Genomic DNA, 19702 nt, shown 5'->3' on the forward strand with positions numbered 1-19702 from the left:
GTCTGTCTGTCCGTCCGTGCGTCCGTCCGTGCGTCCATCTAGAGAACACTCAAATTACCGCCATCTCGCATACTCTGTGGCACATAGCCACTTTACACATCCGTCAACCTGTCCATCTGTTTGCCGGTCTGTCTGTCCGTCCGTGCGTCCGTCCATGTGTCCATCTAGAGAACACTCAAAGTACAGCCATCTCGCATACCCTGTGGCACATAGCTGCTTTATATGACCATCTACCTGTCCGTCTGTCTCCCAGTCTGTCTGACTGTCCGTCCACGTGTCCGTCCGTGCGTCCATGTAGAGAACACGCAAAGTACCGCCATCTCGCATACCTTATGGCACATAGCCACTTTACACATCCGTGTACCTGTTCGTCTGTCTCCCAGTCTGTCTGTCTATCCGTCCGTGCGTCCGTCCGTGCGTCCATCTAGAGAACACTCAAAGTACCGCCATCTCGCATACCCTGTGGCACATAGCCACTTCACACGTCCGTCTACCTGTCCGTCTGTCTGCCAGTGCGCCTGTCTGTCCGTCCGTGCGTCCGTCTGTGCGTCTATCTAGAGAACACTCAAAGTACTGACATCTCGCATACCCTGTGGCACAAAGCCACTTTACACGTCCGTCTACCCTTTCGTCTCTCTGCCAGTCTGTCTGTCTGTTCGTCCATGCGTCCATGTGTGCGTCCATCTAGAGAACACTCAAAGTACCGCCATCTCGCATACCCTGTGGCACATAGCTGCTTTACAGGTCCGTCAACCTGTCAATCTGTCTGCAAGTCTGTCGGTCTCTCCGTCCATGCGTCCGTTGGTGCGTCAATCTAGAGAACACTCTGAGTACCGCCATCTCGCTCGTCGTATACCCTGTGGTACATACCCGCTTTACTCGTCCGTCTACCTGTCCGTCTGTCTGCCAGTCTGTCTGTCTGTTCCTCCATGCGTCCGTCCGTGCGTCCATCTAGAGAACACTCTGAGTACTGCCATCTCAAGCGTCGTATACCTGTGGTACATACCATCTTTACGCGTCCGTCTACCTCTCCGTTTGTCTGCCAGTCTGTCTGTCTATTGGTCCATGCGTCCATCCATGCGTCCTTCTAGAGAACACTCAAAGTACCACCCCCTCGCATACCCTGTGGCGCATAGCCGCTGTACTCGTCCGTCTACCTGTCCGTCTGTCTGCCACTCTGTCTGTCTGTCCGTCCGTGTGTCCGTCCGTGCGTCCGTCCGTGCGTCCATCTAGAGAACACTCAAAGTACTGCCATCGCATATTCTGTGGCACATAGCCGCTTTACACGTCCGTGTACTTGTCCGTCTGTCTGCCAGTCTGTCTGTCTGTCCCTTTAAGCATCTGTTCGTGCATCAATATAGAGAACACTCTGAGTATCACCATCTCGCGAGGCGTATGCCCTGTGGCACATACCCGCTTTACGCGTCCGTCTACCAGTCCGTCTGTCTGCCAGTCTGTCTGTCTGTTCCTCCATGCGTCCGTTCGTGCGTAAATTTAGAGAACACTCCGAGTACCGCCATCTCGCGCTCGTATACGCTGCGTCACATACCCGCTTTACGCGTCCGTCTACCTGTCCGTCTGTCTGCCAACCTGTCTGTCGGTTCGTTCATGCGTCCGTCTGTGCGTCCATCTAGAGAACACTCTGAGTACCACCATCTCGCGCGTCGTATACCCTGTGGCACATAACCACTTTACACGTCCGTCCACCTGTCCGTCTGTCTGCCACTCTGTCTGTCTGTCCATCCGTGCGTTCGTCCGTGCGTAAATCCAGAGAACACTCAATGTACCGCCATCTCGAATACCCTGTGGCACATAGCCGCTTTACACGTCCGTCTACCTGTCCGTCCGTCTGTCTGCCAGTCTGTCTGTCTCTCCGTCCATGCGTCCGTTCGTGCGTCAATCTAGAGAACACTAAAAATACCGCCATCTCGAATACCCTATGGCACATACCCACTTTACACGTCTGTCTACCTGTCCGTCTGTCTGCCAGTCTGTCTGTCTGTCCGTCCGTGCGTCCGTCCGTGCGTCCGTTTAGAGAGCACTCAAAGTACCGCCATCTCGCATACCCTGTGGCACATAGCCACTTTACACGTCAGTCTCCCTGTCCGTCTGTCTGTCTGTCTGTCCGTCCGTGCGTCCGTCCGTGCGTCCATCTAGAGAACACTCAAATTACCGCCATCTCGCATACTCTGTGGCACATAGCCACTTTACACATCCGTCAACCTGTCCATCTGTTTGCCGGTCTGTCTGTCCGTCCGTGCGTCCGTCCATGTGTCCATCTAGAGAACACTCAAAGTACAGCCATCTCGCATACCCTGTGGCACATAGCTGCTTTACATGACCATCTACCTGTCCGTCTGTCTCCCAGTCTGTCTGACTGTCCGTCCACGTGTCCGTCCGTGCGTCCATGTAGAGAACACGCAAAGTACCGCCATCTCGCATACCTTATGGCACATAGCCACTTTACACATCCGTGTACCTGTTCGTCTGTCTCCCAGTCTGTCTGTCTATCCGTCCGTGCGTCCGTCCGTGCGTCCATCTAGAGAACACTCAAAGTACCGCCATCTCGCATACCCTGTGGCACATAGCCACTTCACACGTCCGTCTACCTGTCCGTCTGTCTGCCAGTGCGCCTGTCTGTCCGTCCGTGCGTCCGTCTGTGTGTCTATCTAGAGAACACTCAAAGTACTGACATCTCGCATACCCTGTGGCACAAAGCCACTTTACACGTCCGTCTACCCTTTCGTCTCTCTGCCAGTCTGTCTGTCTGTTCGTCCATGCGTCCATGTGTGCGTCCATCTAGAGAACACTCAAAGTACCGCCATCTCGCATACCCTGTGGCACATAGCTGCTTTACAGGTCCGTCTACCTGTCAATCTGTCTACAAGTCTGTCGGTCTCTCCGTCCATGCGTCCGTTGGTGCGTCAATCTAGAGAACACTCTGAGTACCGCCATCTCGCTCGTCGTATACCCTGTGGTACATACCCGCTTTACTCGTCCGTCTACCTGTCCGTCTGTCTGCCAGTCTGTCTGTCTGTTCCTCCATGCGTCCGTCCGTGCGTCCATCTAGAGAACACTCTGAGTACTGCCATCTCAAGCGTCGTATACCTGTGGTACATACCATCTTTACGCGTCCGTCTACCTCTCCGTTTGTCTGCCAGTCTGTCTGTCTATTGGTCCATGCGTCCATCCATGCGTCCTTCTAGAGAACACTCAAAGTACCACCCCCTCGCATACCCTGTGGCGCATAGCCGCTGTACTCGTCCGTCTACCTGTCCGTCTGTCTGCCACTCTGTCTGTCTGTCCGTCCGTGTGTCCGTCCGTGCGTCCGTCCGTGCGTCCATCTAGAGAACACTCAAAGTACTGCCATCGCATATTCTGTGGCACATAGCCGCTTTACACGTCCGTGTACTTGTCCGTCTGTCTGCCAGTCTGTCTGTCTGTCCCTTTAAGCATCTGTTCGTGCATCAATATAGAGAACACTCTGAGTATCACCATCTCGCGAGGCGTATGCCCTGTGGCACATACCCGCTTTACGCGTCCGTCTACCTGTCCGTCTGTCTGCCAGTCAGTCTATCTGTCCGTCCTTGCGCCCATCCGTGCGTCCATCTAGAGAACACTCAAAGTACCGCCATCTCGCATACCCTGTGGCACATAGCCGGTTTACACGTCCGTCTACCTGTCCGTCTGTCTGGCAGTCTGTCTGTCTCTCCGTCCATGCGTCCGTTCGTGCGTCAATCTAGAGAACACTCTGAGTACCGCCATCTCGCGCGTCGCATACCCTGTGGTACATACCCGCTTTGCTCGTCCGTCTACCTGTCCGTTTGTCTGCCAGGCTGTCTATCTGTTCGTCCATGCGTCCATCCGTGCGTTTATCTATAGAACACTCTGAGTACTGCCATCTCGCGCGTCGTATACCCTGTGATACGTACCATCTCTACGCGTCCGTCTACCTTTCCGTTTGTCTGCCAGTCTGTCTGTCTGTTCGTCCATGCGTCCATCCGTGCGTCCTTCTAGAGAACACTCAAAGTACCACCATCTCGCATACCCTGTGGCACATAGCCGCTTTACTCGTCCGTCTACCTGGTCGTCTGTCTGCCAGGCTGTCTTTATGTCCATCCATGCATCCGTTCGTGCTTAAATCTAGAGAACACTCCGAGTACCGCCATCTCGCGTGTCGTATACCCTGTGTCACATACCCGCTTTACGCGTCCGTCTACCTGTCCGTCTGTCTGCCAGTCTGTCTGTCTGTCCGTCCGTGCATCCATCTAGAGAACACTCAAAGTACCGCCATCTCGCATACCCTGTGGCACATTGCCAGTTTACACGTCCGTCTACCTTTCCGTCCGTCTGCCAGTCTGTCTGTCTGTCCGTCCATGCATCTATTCGTGCGTCAATGTAGAGAACACTCTGAGTACCACCATCTCGCGCGTCGTATACCCTGTGGCACATACCCGCTTTACGCGTCCGTCTACCTGTCCGTCTGTCTGCCAGTCTGTCTATCTGTCCGTCCGTGCGTCAATGTAGAGAACACTCAAAGTATCGCCATCTCGCATACCCTGTGGCACATAGCCGCTTTACGCGTCCGTCTACCTTTCCGTCTGTCTGCCAGTCTGTCTGTCTGTTCCTCCATGCGTCCGTTCATGCGTAAATTTAGAGAACACTCCGAGTACCGCCATCTCGCGCTCGTATACCTTGCGTCACATACCCGCTTTACGCGTCCGTCTACCTGTCCGTCTGTCTGCCAACCTGTCTGTTCGTTCATGCGTCCGTCTGTGCGTCCATCTAGAAAACACTCTGAGTACCACCATCTCGCGCGTCGTATACCCTGTGGCACATAACCACCTTACACGTCCGTCCACCTGTCCGTCTGTCTGCCACTCTGTCTGTCTGTCCGTCCGTGCGTCTGTCCGTGCTTCCATCTAGAGAACACTCAAAGTACCGCCATCTCGCATACCCTGTGGCACATAGGCACTTTACACGTCCGTCTACCTGTCCGTCTGTCTGCCAGTCTGTCTGTCTGTCCGTCCGTCCGTGCGTCCGTCCGTGCGTCAATCTAGAGAACACTCAAAGTACCGCCATCTCGAATACCCTGTGGCACATAGCCACTTCACACGTCCGTCTACCCTTTCGTCTCTCTGCCAGTCTGTCTGTCTGTTCGTCCATGCGTCCATCCGTGCGTCCATCTAGAGAACACTCAAAGTACCGCCATCTCGCATACCCTGTGGCACATAGCTGCTTTACATGTCCGTCTACCTGTCCGTCTGTCTGCGAGTCTGTCGGTCTCTCGGTCCATGCGTCCATTCGTGCGTCAATCTAGAGAACACTCTGAGTACCGCCATCTCGCTCGTCGTATACCCTGTGGTACATACCCGCTTTACTCGTCCGTCTACCTGTCCGTCTGTCTGCCACTCTGTCTGTCTGTTCCTCCATGCGTCCGTCCGTGCGTCCATCTAGAGAACACTCTGAGTACTGCCATCTCGAGCATCGTATATCTGTGGTACATACCATCTTTACGCGTCCGTCTACCTCTCCGTTTGTCTGCCAGTTTGTCTGTCTACTCGTCCGTGCGTCCATCCGTGCGTCCTTCTAGAGAACACTCAAAGTACCACCCTCTCGCATACCCTGCGGCACATAGCCGCTTTACTCGTCCTTCTACCTGTCCGTCTGTCTGCCACTCTGTCTGTCTGTCCGTCCGTGCGTCCATCTACAGAACACTCAAAGTACCGCCATCTCGCATACCCTGTGGCACATAGCCACTTTACACGTCCGTCTACCTGTCCGTCTGTCTGCCAGTCTGTCTGTCTGTCCGTCCATGCATCTATTCGTGCGTCAATGTAGAGAACACTCATAGTACCACCATCTCGCGCGTCGTATACCCTGTGGCACATACCCGCTTTACGCGTCCGTCTACCTGTCCGTCTGTCTGCCAGTCTGTCTATCTGTCCGTCCATGCGTCCGTCCATGCGTCCATCTAGACAACACTCAAAGTATCGCTATCTCGCATACCCTGTGGCACATAGCCGCTTTACGCGTCCATCTACCTTTCCGTCTGTCTGCCAGTCTGTCTTTCTGTTCCTCCATGCGTCCGTTCGTGCGTAAATTTAGAGAACACTCCGAGTACCGCCATCTCGCGCTCGTATACCCTGCGTCACATACCCGCTTTACGCGTCCGTCTACCTGTCCGTCTGTCTGCCAACCTGTCTGTCTGTTCGTTCATGAGTCCGTCCGTGCGTCCATCTAGAGAACACTCTGAGTACCACCATCTCGCGCGTCGTATACCCTGTGGCACATAACCACTTTACACGTCCGTCCACCTGTCCGTCTGTCTGCCACTCTGTCTGTCTGTCCGTCCATGCGTCTGTCCGTGCGTCCATCTAGACAACACTCAAAGTATCGCTATCTCGCACACCCTGTGGCACATAGCCGCTTTACGCGTCCATCTACCTTTCCATCTGTCTGCCAGTCTGTCTGTCTGTTCCTCCATGCATCCGTTCGTGCGTAAATTTAGAGAACACTCCGAGTACCGCCATCTCGCGCGCGTATACCCTGCGTCACATACCCGCTTTACGCGTCCGTCTACCTGTCCCTCTGTCTGCCAACCTGTCTGTCGGTTCGTTCATGCATCCGTCTGTGCGTCCATCTAGAGGACACTCTGAGTACCACCATCTCGCGCGTCGTATACCCTGTGGCACATAACCACTTTACACGTCCGTCCACCTGTCCGTCTGTCTGCCACTCTGTCTGTCTGTCCGTCCGTGCGTCTGATCGTGCTTCCATCTAGAGAACACTCAAAGTACCCCCATCTCGCATACCCTGTGGAACATAGGCACTTTACACGTCCGTCTACTTGTCCGTCTGTCTCCCAGTCTGTCTGACTGTTCGTCCATGTGTCCGTCCGTGCGTCCATCTAGAGAACACGCAAAGTACCGCCATCTCGCATACCCTAAGGCACATAGGCACTTTACACATGCGTCTACCTGTCCGTCTGTCTGCCAGTCTGTCTGTCTGTCCGTCCATGCATCTTTCGTGCGTCAATCTAGAGAACACTCTGAGTACCACCAACTCGCGCGTCGTATACCCTGTGGCACATAACCACTTTACACGTCCGTCCACCTGTCCGTCTGTCTGCCACTCTGTCTGTCTGTCCGTCCGTGCGTCTGTCCGTGCTTCCATCTAGAGAACACTCAAAGTACCGCCATCTCGAATACCCTGTGGCACATAGCTGCTTTACACGTCCGTCTACCTGTCCGTCTGTCTGCCAGTCTGTCTGTCTCTCCGTCCATGCGTCCGTTCGTGCGTCAATCTAGAGAACACTAAAAATACCGCCATCTCGAATACCCTGTGGCACATAGCCACTCTACACGTCTGTCTACCTGTCCGTCTGTCTGTCAGTCTGTCTGTCTGTCCGTCCGTGCGTCCGTCCGTGCGTCCATTTAGAGAGCACTCTAAGTACCGCCATCTTGCATATCCTGTGGCACACAGCCACTTTACACGTCAGTCTACCTGTCCGTCTGTCTGCCAGTCTGTCTGTCTGTACGTCCGTGCGTCCGTCCGTGCGTCCATCTAAAGAACACTTAAAGTACCACCATCTCGCATACCCTGTGGCACATAGCCACTTTACATGACCGTCTACTTGTCCGTCTGTCTCGCAGTCTGTCTGACTGTCCGTTCATGTGTCCGTCCGTGCGTCCATCTAGAGAACACGCAAAGTACCGCCATCTCGCATACCCTATGGCACATAGCCACTTTACACATCCGTCTACCTGTCCGTCTGTCGGCCAGTCTGCCTGTCTGTCCGTCCATGCATCTTTCGTGCGTCAATCTAGAGAACACTCTGAGTACCACCAACTCGCGCGTCGTATACCCTGCGTCACATACCCGCTTTACGCGTCCGTCTACCTGTCCGTCTGTCTGCCAACCTGTCTGTCTGTTCGTTCATGAGTCCGTCCGTGCGTCCATCTAGAGAACACTCTGAGTACCACCATCTCGCGCGTCGTATACACTGTGGCACATAACCACTTTACACGTCCGTCCACGTGTCCGTGTGTCTGCCACTCTGTCTTTCTGTGCGTCCGTGCGTCTGTCCGTGCTTCCATCTAGAGAACACTCAAAGTACCGCCATCTCGCATACCCTGTGGCACATAGGCACTTTACACGTCCGTCTACCTGTCCGTCTGTCTGCCAGTCTGTCTGTCTGTCCGTCCGTGCGTTCGTCCGTGCGTCAATCTAGAGAACACTCAATGTACCGCCATCTCGAATACCCTGTGGCACATAGCCACTTTACACGTCTGTCTGCCAGTCTGTCTGTCTGTCCGTCCGTGCATCCATTTAGAGAACACTCAAAGTACTGACATCTCGCATACCCTGTGGCACATAGCTGCTTTACATGTCCGTCTACCTGTCCGTCTGTCTGCAAGTCTGTCGGTCTCTCCGTCCATGCGTCCGTTCGTGCGTCAATCTAGAGAACACTCTGAGTACCGCCATCTCGCTCGTCGTATACCCTGTGGTGCATACCCGCTTTACTCGTCCGTCTACCTGTCCGTCTCTCTGCCAGTCTGTCTGTCTGTTCCTCCATGCGTCCGTCCGTGCGTCCATCTAGAGAACACTCTGAGTACTGCCATCTCAAGCGTCGTATACCTGTGGTACATACCATCTTTACGCGTCCGTCTACCTCTCCGTTTGTCTGCCAGTCTGTCTGTCTATTCGTCCATGCGTCCATCCGTGCGTCTTTCTAGAGAACACTCAATGTACCACCCTCTCGCATACCCTGCAGCACATAGCCGCTTTACTCGTCCGTCTACCTGTCCATCTGTCTGCCACTCAGTTTGTCTGTACGTCCGTGCGTCCGTCCGTGCGTCCATCTAGAGAACACTCAAAGTACCGCCATCTCGCTTACCCTGTGGCACATAGCCACTTTACACGTCCGCCTACCTGTTCGTGTGTCTGCCAGTGTGTCTTTTTGTCCATCCATGCATCCGTTCGTGCGTCAATCTAGAGAACACTCTGAGTACCACCATCTCGCACGTCGTATGCCCTGTGGCACATAACCACTTTACGCGTCCGTCTACCTGTCCGTCTGTCTGTTCATCCGTGCCTCCGTCCGTGCGTCCATCTAGAGAACACTCAAAGTACCGCCATCTTGCATACCCTGTAGCACATAGCCGCTTTACGCGTCCGTCTACCTTTTCGTCTGTCTGCCAGTCTGTCTTTCTGTCCGTCCATGCGTCCGTTCGTGCGTCAATGTAGAGAACACTCATAGTACCACCATCTCGCGCGTCGTATACCCTGTGGCACATACCCGCTTTACGCGTCCGTCTACCTGTCCGTCTGTCTGCCAGTCTGTCTATATGTCCGTCCGTGCGTCCGTCCATGCGTCCATCTAGACAACACTCAAAGTATCGCTATCTCGCATACCCTGTGGCACATAGCCGCTTTACGCGTCCATCTACCTTTCCGTCTGTCTGCCAGTCTGTCTGTCTGTTCCTCCATGCATCCGTTCGTGCGTAAATTTAGAGAACACTCCGAGTACCGCCATCTCGCGCTCGTATACCCTGCGTCACATACCCGCTTTACGCGTCCGTCTACCTGTCCGTCTGTCTGCCAACCTGTCTGTCGGTTCGTTCATGCGTCCGTCTGTGCGTCCATCTAGAGAACACTCTGAGTACCACCATCTCGCGCGTCGTATACCCTGTGGCACATAACCACTTTACATGTCCGTCCACCTGTCCGTCTGTCTGCCACTCTGTCTGTCTGTCCGTCCGTGCGTCTGTCCGTGCGTCCATCTAGACAACACTCAAAGTATCGCTATCTCGCATACCCTGTGGCACATAGCCGCTTTACGCGTCCATCTACCTTTCCGTCTGTCTGCCAGTCTGTCTGTCTGTTCCTCCATGCATCCGTTCGTGCGTAAATTTAGAGAACACTCCGAGTGCCGCCATCTCGCGCTCGTATACCCTGCGTCACATACCCACTTTACGCGTCCGTCTACCTGTCCGTCTGTCTGCCAACCTGTCTGTCGGTTCGTTCATGTAACCGTCTGTGCGTCCATCTAGAGAACACTCTGAGTACCACCATCTCGCGCGTCGTATACCCTGTGGCACATAACCACTTTACACGTCCGTCCACCTGTCCGTCTGTCTCCCAGTCTGTCTGACTGTTCGTCCATGTGTCCGTCCGTGCGTCCATCTAGAGAACACGCAAAGTACCGCCATCTCGCATACCCTAAGGCACATAGCCACTTTACACATGCGTCTACCTGTCCGTCTGTCTGCCAGTCTGTCTGTCTGTCCATCCATGCATCTTTCGTGCGTCAATCTAGAGAACACTCTGAGTACCACCAACTCGCGCGTCGTATACCCTGTGGCACATAACCACTTTACACGTCCGTCCACCTGTCCGTCTGTCTGCCACTCTGTCTGTCTGTCCGTCCGTGCGTCTGTCCGTGCTTCCATCTAGAGAACACTCAAAGTACCGCCATCTCGAATACCCTGTGGCACATCGCTGCTTTACACGTCCGTCTACCTGTCCGTCTGTCTGCCAGTCTGTCTGTCTCTCCGTCCATGCGTCCGTTCGTGCGTCAATCTAGAGAACACTAAAAATACCGCCATCTCGAATACCCTGTGGCACATAGCCACTTTACACGTCTGTCTACCTGTGCGTCTGTCTGCCAGTCTTTCTGTCTGTCCGTCCGTGCGTCCGTCCATGCGTCCATTTAGGGAGCACTCTAAGTACCGCCATCTCGCATATCCTGTGGCACACAGTCACTTTACACGTCAGTCTACCTGTCCGTCTGTCTGCCAGTCTGTCTGTCTGTCCGTCCGTGCGTCCGTCCGTGCGTCCAACTAAAGAACACTCAAAGTACCGCCATCTCGCATACCCTGTGGCACATAGCCACTTTACACATCTGTCTACCTGTCCATCTGTTTGCCAGTCTGTCTGTCCGTCCGTGCGTCCGTCCATGCGTCCATCTAGAGAACACGCAAAGTACCGCCATCTCGCATACCATGTGGCACATAGCCACTTTACATGACCGTCTACTTGTCCGTCTGTCTCCCAGTCTGTCTGACTGTCCGTCCATGTGTCCGTCCGTGCGTCCATCTAGAGAACACGCAAAGTACCGCCATCTCGCATACCCTATGGCACATAGCCACTTTACACATCCGTCTACCTGTCCGTCTGTCTGCCAGTCTGTCTGTCTGTCCGTCCATGCATCTTTCGTGCGTCAATCTAGAGAACACTCTGAGTACCACCAACTCGCGCGTCGTATACCCTGTGTCACATACCCGCTTTACGCGTCCATCTACCTGCCCGTCTGTCTGCCAGCCTATCTGTCTGTTCGTCCATGCGTCCATCCGTGCGTCCATCTAGAGAACACTCAAAGTACCGCCATCTCGCATATTCAGTGGCATATAGCCGCTTTACACGTCCGTCTACCTTTCCGTCTGTCTGCCAGTCTGTCTGTCTGTTCCTCCATGCGTCCGTTCGTGCGTAAATTTAGAGAACACTCCGAGTACCGCCATCTCGCGCTCGTATACCCTGCGTCACATACCCGCTTTACGCGTCCGTCTACCTGTCCGTCTGTCTGCCAACCTGTCTGTCTGTTCGTTCATGAGTCCGTCCGTGCGTCCATCTAGAGAACACTCTGAGTACCACCATCTCGCGCGTCGTATACCCTGTGGCACATAACCACTTTACACGTCCGTCCACCTGTCCGTCTGTCTGCCACTCTGTCTGTCTGTCCGTCCATGCGTCTGTCCGTGCATCCATCTAGACAACACTCAAAGTATCGCTATCTCGCACACCCTGTGGCACATAGCCGCTTTACGCGTCCATCTACCTTGCCATCTGTCTGCCAGTCTGTCTGTCTGTTCCTCCATGCATCCGTTCGTGCGTAAATTTAGAGAACACTCCGAGTACCGCCATCTCGCGCGCGTATACCCTGCGTCACATACCCGCTTTACGCGTCGGTCTACCTATCCGTCTGTCTGCCAACCTGTCTGTCGGTTCGTTCATGCATCCGTCTGTGCATCCATCTAGAGGACACTCTGAGTACCACCATCTCGCGCGTCGTATACCCTGTGGCACATAACCACTTTACACGTCCGTCCATCTGTCCGTCTGTCTGCCACTCTGTCTGTCTGTCCGTCCGTGCGTCTGATCGTGCTTCCATCTAGAGAACACTCAAAGTACCCCCATCTCGCATACCCTGTGGAACATAGGCACTTTACACGTCCGTCTACTTGTCCGTCTGTCTCCCAGTCTGTCTGACTGTTCGTCCATGTGTCCGTCCGTGCGTCCATCTAGAGAACACGCAAAGTATCGCCATCTCGCATATCCTAAGGCACATAGGCACTTTACACATGCGTCTACCTGTCCGTCTGTCTGCCAGTCTGTCTGTCTGTCCGTCCATGCATCTTTCGTGCGTCAATCTAGAGAACACTCTGAGTACCACCAACTCGCGCGTCGTATACCCTGTGGCACATAACCACTTTACACGTCCGTCCACCTGTCCGTCTGTCTGCCACTCTGTCTGTCTGTCCGTCCGTGCGTCTGTCCGTGCTTCCATCTAGAGAACACTCAAAGTACCGCCATCTCGAATACCCTGTGGCACATAGCTGCTTTACACGTCCGTCTACCTGTCCGTCTGTCTGCCAGTCTGTCTGTCTGTCCGTCCGTGCGTCCGTCCGTGCGTCCATCTAAAGAACACTCAAAGTACCGCCATCTCGCATACCCTGTGGCACATAGCCACTTTACACATCCGTCTACCTGTCCATCTATTTGCCAGTCTGTCTGTCCTTCCGTGCGTCCGTCCATGCGTCCATCTAGAGAGCACGCAAAGTACCGCCATCTCGCATACCATGTGGCACCTAGCCACTTTACATGACCGTCTACTTGTCCGTCTGTCTCCCAGTCTGTCTGACTGTCCGTCCATGTGTCCGTCCGTGCGTCCATCTAGAGAACACGCAAAGTACCGCCATCTCGCATACCCTATGGCACATAGCCACTTTACACATCCGTCTACCTGTCCGTCTGTCTGCCAGTCTGTCTGTCTGTCCGTCCATGCATCTTTCGTGCGTCAATCTAGAGAACACTCTGAGTACCACCAACTCGCGCGTCGTATACCCTGTGTCACATACCCGCTTTACGCGTCCATCTACCTGCCCGTCTGTCTGCCAGCCTGTCTCTCTGTCCGTCCATGCGTCCATCCGTGCGTCCATCTAGAGAACACTCAAAGTACCGCCATCTCGCATATTCAGTGGCATATAGCCGCTTTACACGTCCATCTACCTTTCCGTCTGTCTGCCAGTCTGTCTGTCTGTTCCTCCATGCATCCGTTCGTGCGTAAATTTAGAAAACACTCCGAGTACCGCCATCTCGCGCTCATATACCCTGCGTCACATACCCGCTTTACGCGTCCGTCTACCTGTCCGTCTGTCTGCCAACCTGTCTGTCGGTTCCTTCATGCATCCTTCTGTGCGTCCATCTAGAGAACACTCTGAGTACCACCATCTCGCGCGTCGTATACCCTGTGGCACATAACCACTTTACACGTCCGTCCACCTGTCCGTCTGTCTGCCACTCTGTCTGTCTGTTCCTCCATGCGTCCGTCCGTGCATCCATCTAGAGAACACTCTGAGTACTGCCATCTCGAGCGTCGTATATCTGTGGTACATACCATCTTTACGCGTCCGTCTACCTCTCTGTTTGTCTGCCAGTTTGTCTGTCTACTCGTCCGTGCGTCCATCCGTGCGTCCTTCTAGAGAACACTCAAAGTACCACCCTCTCGCATACCCTGCGGCACATAGCCGCTTTACTCGTCCTTCTACCTGTCCGTCTGTCTGCCACTCTGTCTGTCTGTCCGTCCGTGCGTCCATCTACAGAACACTCAAAGTACCGCCATCTCGCATACCCTGTGGCACATAGCCGCTTTACACGTCCGTCTACCTGTCCGTCTGTCTGCCAGTCTGTCTGTCTGTCCGTCCATGCATCTATTTGTGCGTCAATGTAGAGAACACTCATAGTACCACCATCTCGCGCGTCGTATACCCTGTGGCACATACCCGCTTTACGCGTCTGTCTACCTGTCCGTCTGTCTGCCAGTCTGTCTATCTGTCCGTCCGTGCGTCCGTCCATGCGTCCATCTAGACAACACTCAAAGTATCGCTATCTCGCATACCCTGTGGCACATAGCCGCTTTACGCGTCCATCTACCTTTCCGTCTGTCTGCCAGTCTGTCTGTCTGTTCCTTCATGCGTCCGTTCGTGCGTAAATTTAGAGAACACTCCGAGTACCGCCATCACGCGCTCGTATACGCTGCGTCACACACCCGCTTTACGCGTCCGTCTACCTGTCCGTCTGTCTGCCAACCTGTCTGTCGGTTCGTTCATGCGTCCGTCTGTGCGTCCATCTAGAGAACACTCTGAGTACCACCATCTCGCGCGTCTTATACCCTGTGGCACATAACCACTTTACACGTCCGTCCACCTGTCCGTCTGTCTGCCACTCTGTCTGTCTGTCCATCCGTGCGTTCGTCCGTGCGTAAATCTAGAGAACACTCAATGAACCACCATCTCGAATACCCTGTGGCACATAGCCGCTTTACACGCCCGTCTACCTGTCCGTCCGTCTGTCTGCCAGTCTGTCTGTCTCTCCGTCCATGCGTCCGTTCGTGCGTCAATCTAGAGAACACTAAAAATACCGCCATCTCGAATACCCTATGGCACATAGCCACTTTACACGTCTGTCTACCTGTCCGTCTGTCTGCCAGTCTGTCTGTCTGTCCATCCGTGCGTCCGTCCGTGCGTCCAATTAGAGAGCACTCAAAGTGCCGCCATCTCGCATACCCTGTGGCACATAGCCACTTTACACGTCAGTCTACCTGTCCGTCTGTCTGCCAGTCTGTCTGTCTGTCCGTCCGTGCGTCCGTCCGTGCGTCCATCTAAAGAACACTCAAATTACCACCATCTCGCATACTCTGTGGCACATAGCCACTTTACACGTCCGTCTACCCTTTCGTCTCTCTGCCAGTCTGTCTGTCTGTTCGTCCGTGCGTCCATCCGTGCGTCCATCTAGAGAACACTCAAAGTACCGCCATCTCGCATACCCTGTGGCACATAGCTGCTTTACATGTCCGTCTACCTGTCCGTCTGTCTGCAAGTCTGTCGGTCTCTCCGTCCATGCGTCCGTTCGTGCGTCAATCTAGAGAACACTCTGAGTACCGCCATCTCGCTCGTCGTATACCCTGTGGTACATACCCGCTTTACTCGTCCGTCTACCTGTCCGTCTGTCTGCCAGTCTGTCTGTCTGTTCATCCATGCGTCCGTCCGTGCGTCCATCTAGAGAACACTCTGAGTCTGCCCTCTCAAGCGTCGTATACCTGTGGTACATACCATCTTTATGCGTCCGTCTACCTCTCCGTTTGTCTGCCAGTCTGTCTGTCTATTGGTCCATGCGTCCATCCATGCGTCCTTCTAGAGAACACTCAAAGTACCACCCTCTCGCATACCCTGCGGCACATAGCCGCTTTACTCGTCCTTCTACCTGTCCGTCTGTCTGCCACTCTGTCTGTCTGTCCGTCCGTGCGTCCATCTACAGAACACTCAAAGTACCGCCATCTCGCATACCCTGTGGCACATAGCCGCTTTACACGTCCGTCTACCTGTCCGTCTGTCTGCCAGTCTGTCTGTCTGTCCGTCCATGCATCTATTCGTGCGTCAATGTAGAGAACACTCATAGTACCACCATCTCGCGCGTCGTATACCCTGTGGCACATACCCGCTTTACGCGTCTGTCTACCTGTCCGTCTGTCTGCCAGTCTGTCTATCTGTTCGTCCGTGCGTCCGTCCATGCGTCCACCTAGACAACACTCAAAGTATCGCTATCTCGCAATTCCTGTGGCACATAGCCGCTTTACGCGTCCATCTACCTTTCCGTCTGTCTGCCAGTCTGTCTGTCTGTTCCTCCATGCGTCCGTTCGTGCGTAAATTTAGAGAACACTCCGAGTACCGCCATCTCGCGCTCGTATACGCTGCGTCACATACCCGCTTTACGCGTTCGTCTACCTGTCCGTCTGTCTGCCAACCTGTCTGTCGGTTTGTTCATGCGTCCGTCTGTGCGTCCATCTAGAGAACACTCTGAGTACCACCATCTCGCACGTCGTATACCCTGTGGCACATAACCACTTTACACGTCCGTCCACCTGTCCGTCTGTCTGCCACTGTCTGTCTGTCCGTCCGTGCGTCTGTCCGTGCTTCCATCTAGAGAACACTCAAAGTACCGCCATCTCGAATACCCTGTGGCACATAGCTGCTTTACACGTCCGTCTACCTGTCCGTCTGTCTACCTATCCGCCTGTCTGAACGTCCGTGGGTCCATCCGTGCGTCCATTTAGAGAACACTCAAAGTACCGCCATCTCGCATACCCTGTGGCACATTGCCAGTTTACACAACCGTCTACCTTTCCGTCTGTCTGCCAGTCTGTCTGTCTGTCCGTCCATGCATCTATTCGTGCGTCAATGTAGAGAACACTCTGAGTACCACCATCTCGCGCGTCGTATACCCTGTGGCACATACCCGCTTTACGCGTCCGTCTACCTGTCCGTCTGTCTGCCAGTCTGTCTATCTGTCCGTCCGTGCGTAAATGTAGAGAACACTCAAAGTATCGCCATCTCGCATACCCTGTGGCACATAGCCGCTTTACGGGTCCGTCTACCTTTCCGTCTGTCTGCCAGTCTGTCTGTCTGTTCCTCCATGCGTCCGTTCATGCGTAAATTTAGAGAACACTCCGAGTACCGCCATCTCGCGCTCGTATACCTTGCGTCACATACCCGCTTTACGCGTCCGTCTACCTGCCCGTCTGTCTGCCAACCTGTCTGTTCGTTCATGCGTCCGTCTGTGCGTCCATCTAGAGAACACTCTGAGTACCACCATCTCGCGCGTCGTATACCCTGTGGCACATAACCACCTTACACGTCCGTCCACCTGTCCGTCTGTCTGCCACTCTGTCTGTCTGTCCGTCCGTGCGTTCGTCCGTGCGTAAATCCAGAGAACACTCAATGTACCGCCATCTCGAATACCCTGTGGCACATAGCCGCTTTACACGTCCGTCTACCTGTCCGTCCGTCTGTCTGGCAGTCTCTCTGTCTCTCCGTCCATGCGTCCGTTCGTGCGTCAATCTAGAGAACACTAAAAATACCGCCATCTCGAATACCCTATGGCACATACCCACTTTACACGTCTGTCTACCTGTCCGTCTGTCTGCCAGTCTGTCTGTCTGTCCGTCCGTGCGTCCGTCCGTGCGTCCATTTAGAGAGCACTCAAAGTACCGCCATCTCGCATACCCTGTGGCACATAGCCACTTTACACGTCAGTCTACCTGTCCGTCTGTCTGCCAGTCTGTCTGTCTGTCCGTCCGTGCGTCCATCTAGAGAACACTCAAATTACCGCCATCTCGCATACTCTGTGGCACATAGCCACTTTACACATCCGTCAACCTGTCCATCTGTTTGCCAGTCTGTCTGTCTGTTCCTCCATGCGTCGGTTCATGCGTAAATTTAGAGAACACTCCGAGTACCGCCATCTCGCGCTCGTATACCTTGCGTCACATACCCGCTTTACGCGTCCGTCTACCTGTCCGTCTGTCTGCCAACCTGTCTGTTCGTTCATGCGTTCGTCTGTGCGTCCATCTAGAGAACACTCTGAGTACCACGATCTCGCGCGTCGTATACCCTGTGGCACATAACCACCTTACACGTCCGTCCACCTGTCCGTCTGTCTGCCACTCTGTCTGTCTGTCCGTCCGTGCGTCTGTCCGTGCTTCCATCTAGAGAACACTCAAAGTACCGCCATCTCGCATACCCTGTGGCACATAGGCACTTTACACGTCCGTCTACCTGTCCGTCTGTCTGCCAGTCTGTCTGTCTGTCCGTCCGTGCGTCCGTCCGTGCGTCAATCTAGAGAACACTCAAAGTACCGCCATCTCGAATACCCTGTGGCACATAACCACTTTACACGTCCGTCCACCTGTCCGTCTGTCTGCCACTCTGTCTGTCTGTCCGTCCGTGCGTCTGTCCGTGCTTCCATCTAGAGAACACTCAAAGTACCGCCATCTCGCATACCCTGTGGCACATAGCCGCTTTACACGTCCGTATACCTGTCCGTCTGTCTGCCAGTCTGTCTGTCTGTCCGTCCATGCATCTATTCGTGCGTCAATGTAGAGAACACTCATAGTACCACCATCTCGCGCTTCGTATACCCTGTGGCACATACCCGCTTTACGCGTCCGTCTACCTGTCCGTCTGTCTGGCACTCTGTCTATCTGTCCGTCCGTGCGTCCGTCCATGCGTCCATCTAGACAACACTCAAAGAATCGCTATCTCGCATACCCTGTGGCACATAGCCGCTTTACGCGTCCATCTACCTTTCCGTCTGTCTGCCAGTCTGTCTGTCTGTTCCTCCATGCGTCCGTTCGTGCGTAAATTTAGAGAACACTCCGAGTACCGCCATCTCGCGCTCGTATACGCTGCGTCACATACCCGCTTTACGCGTCCGTCTACCTGTCCGTCTGTCTGCCAACCTGTCTGTCGGTTCGTTCATGCGTCCATCTAGAGAACACTCTGAGTACCACCATCTCGCGCGTCGTATACCCTGTGGCACATAACCACTTTACACGTCCGTCCACCTGTCCGTCTGTCTGCCACTCTGTCTGTCTGTCCATCCGTGCGTTCGTCCGTGCGTAAATCCAGAGAACACTCAATGTACCGCCATCTCGAATACCCTGTGGCACATAGCCGCTTTACACGTCCGTCTACCTGTCCGTCCGTCTGTCTGCCAGTCTGTCTGTCTCTCCGTCCATGCGTCCGTTCGTGCGTCAATCTAGAGAACACTAAAAATACCGCCATCTCGAATACCCTATGGCACATACCCACTTTACACGTCTGTCTACCTGTCCGTCTGTCTGCCAGTCTGTCTGTCTGTCCGTCCGTGCGTCCGTCCGTGCGTCCGTTTAGAGAGCACTCAAAGTACCGCCATCTCGCATACCCTGTGGCACATAGCCACTTTAGAAGTCAGTCTACCTGTCCGTCTGTCTGTCTGTCTGTCCGTCCGTGCGTCCGTCCGTGCGTCCATCTAGAGAACACTCAAATTACCGCCATCTCGCATACTCTGTGGCACATAGCCACTTTACACATCCGTCAACCTGTCAATCTGTTTGCCGGTTTGTCTGTCCGTCCGTGCGTCCGTCCATGTGTCCATCTAGAGAACACTCAAAGTACAGCCATCTCGCATACCCTGTGGCACATAGCTGCTTTACATGACCGTCTACCTGTCCGTCTGTCTCCCAGTCTGTCTGACTGTCCGTCCATGTGTCCGTCCGTGCGTCCATGTAGAGAACACGCAAAGTACCGCCATCTCGCATACCTTATGGCACATAGCCACTTTACACATCCGTGTACCTGTCCGTCTGTCTCCCAGTCTGTCTGTCTATCCGTCCGTGCGTCCGTCCGTGCGTCCATCTAGAGAACACTCAAAGTACCGCCATCTCGCATACCCTGTGGCACATAGCCACTTCACACGTCCGTCTACCTGTCCGTCTTTCTGCCAGTGCGCCTGTCTGTCCGTCCGTGCGTCCGTCTGTGCGTCTATCTAGAGAACACTCAAAGTACTGACATCTCGCATACCCTGTGGCACAAAGCCACTTTAC

Source organism: Rhipicephalus microplus, unplaced genomic scaffold, assembly GCF_043290135.1.
Source record: "Rhipicephalus microplus isolate Deutch F79 unplaced genomic scaffold, USDA_Rmic scaffold_13, whole genome shotgun sequence".
NCBI classification, from domain to species: domain Eukaryota; kingdom Metazoa; phylum Arthropoda; class Arachnida; order Ixodida; family Ixodidae; genus Rhipicephalus; species Rhipicephalus microplus.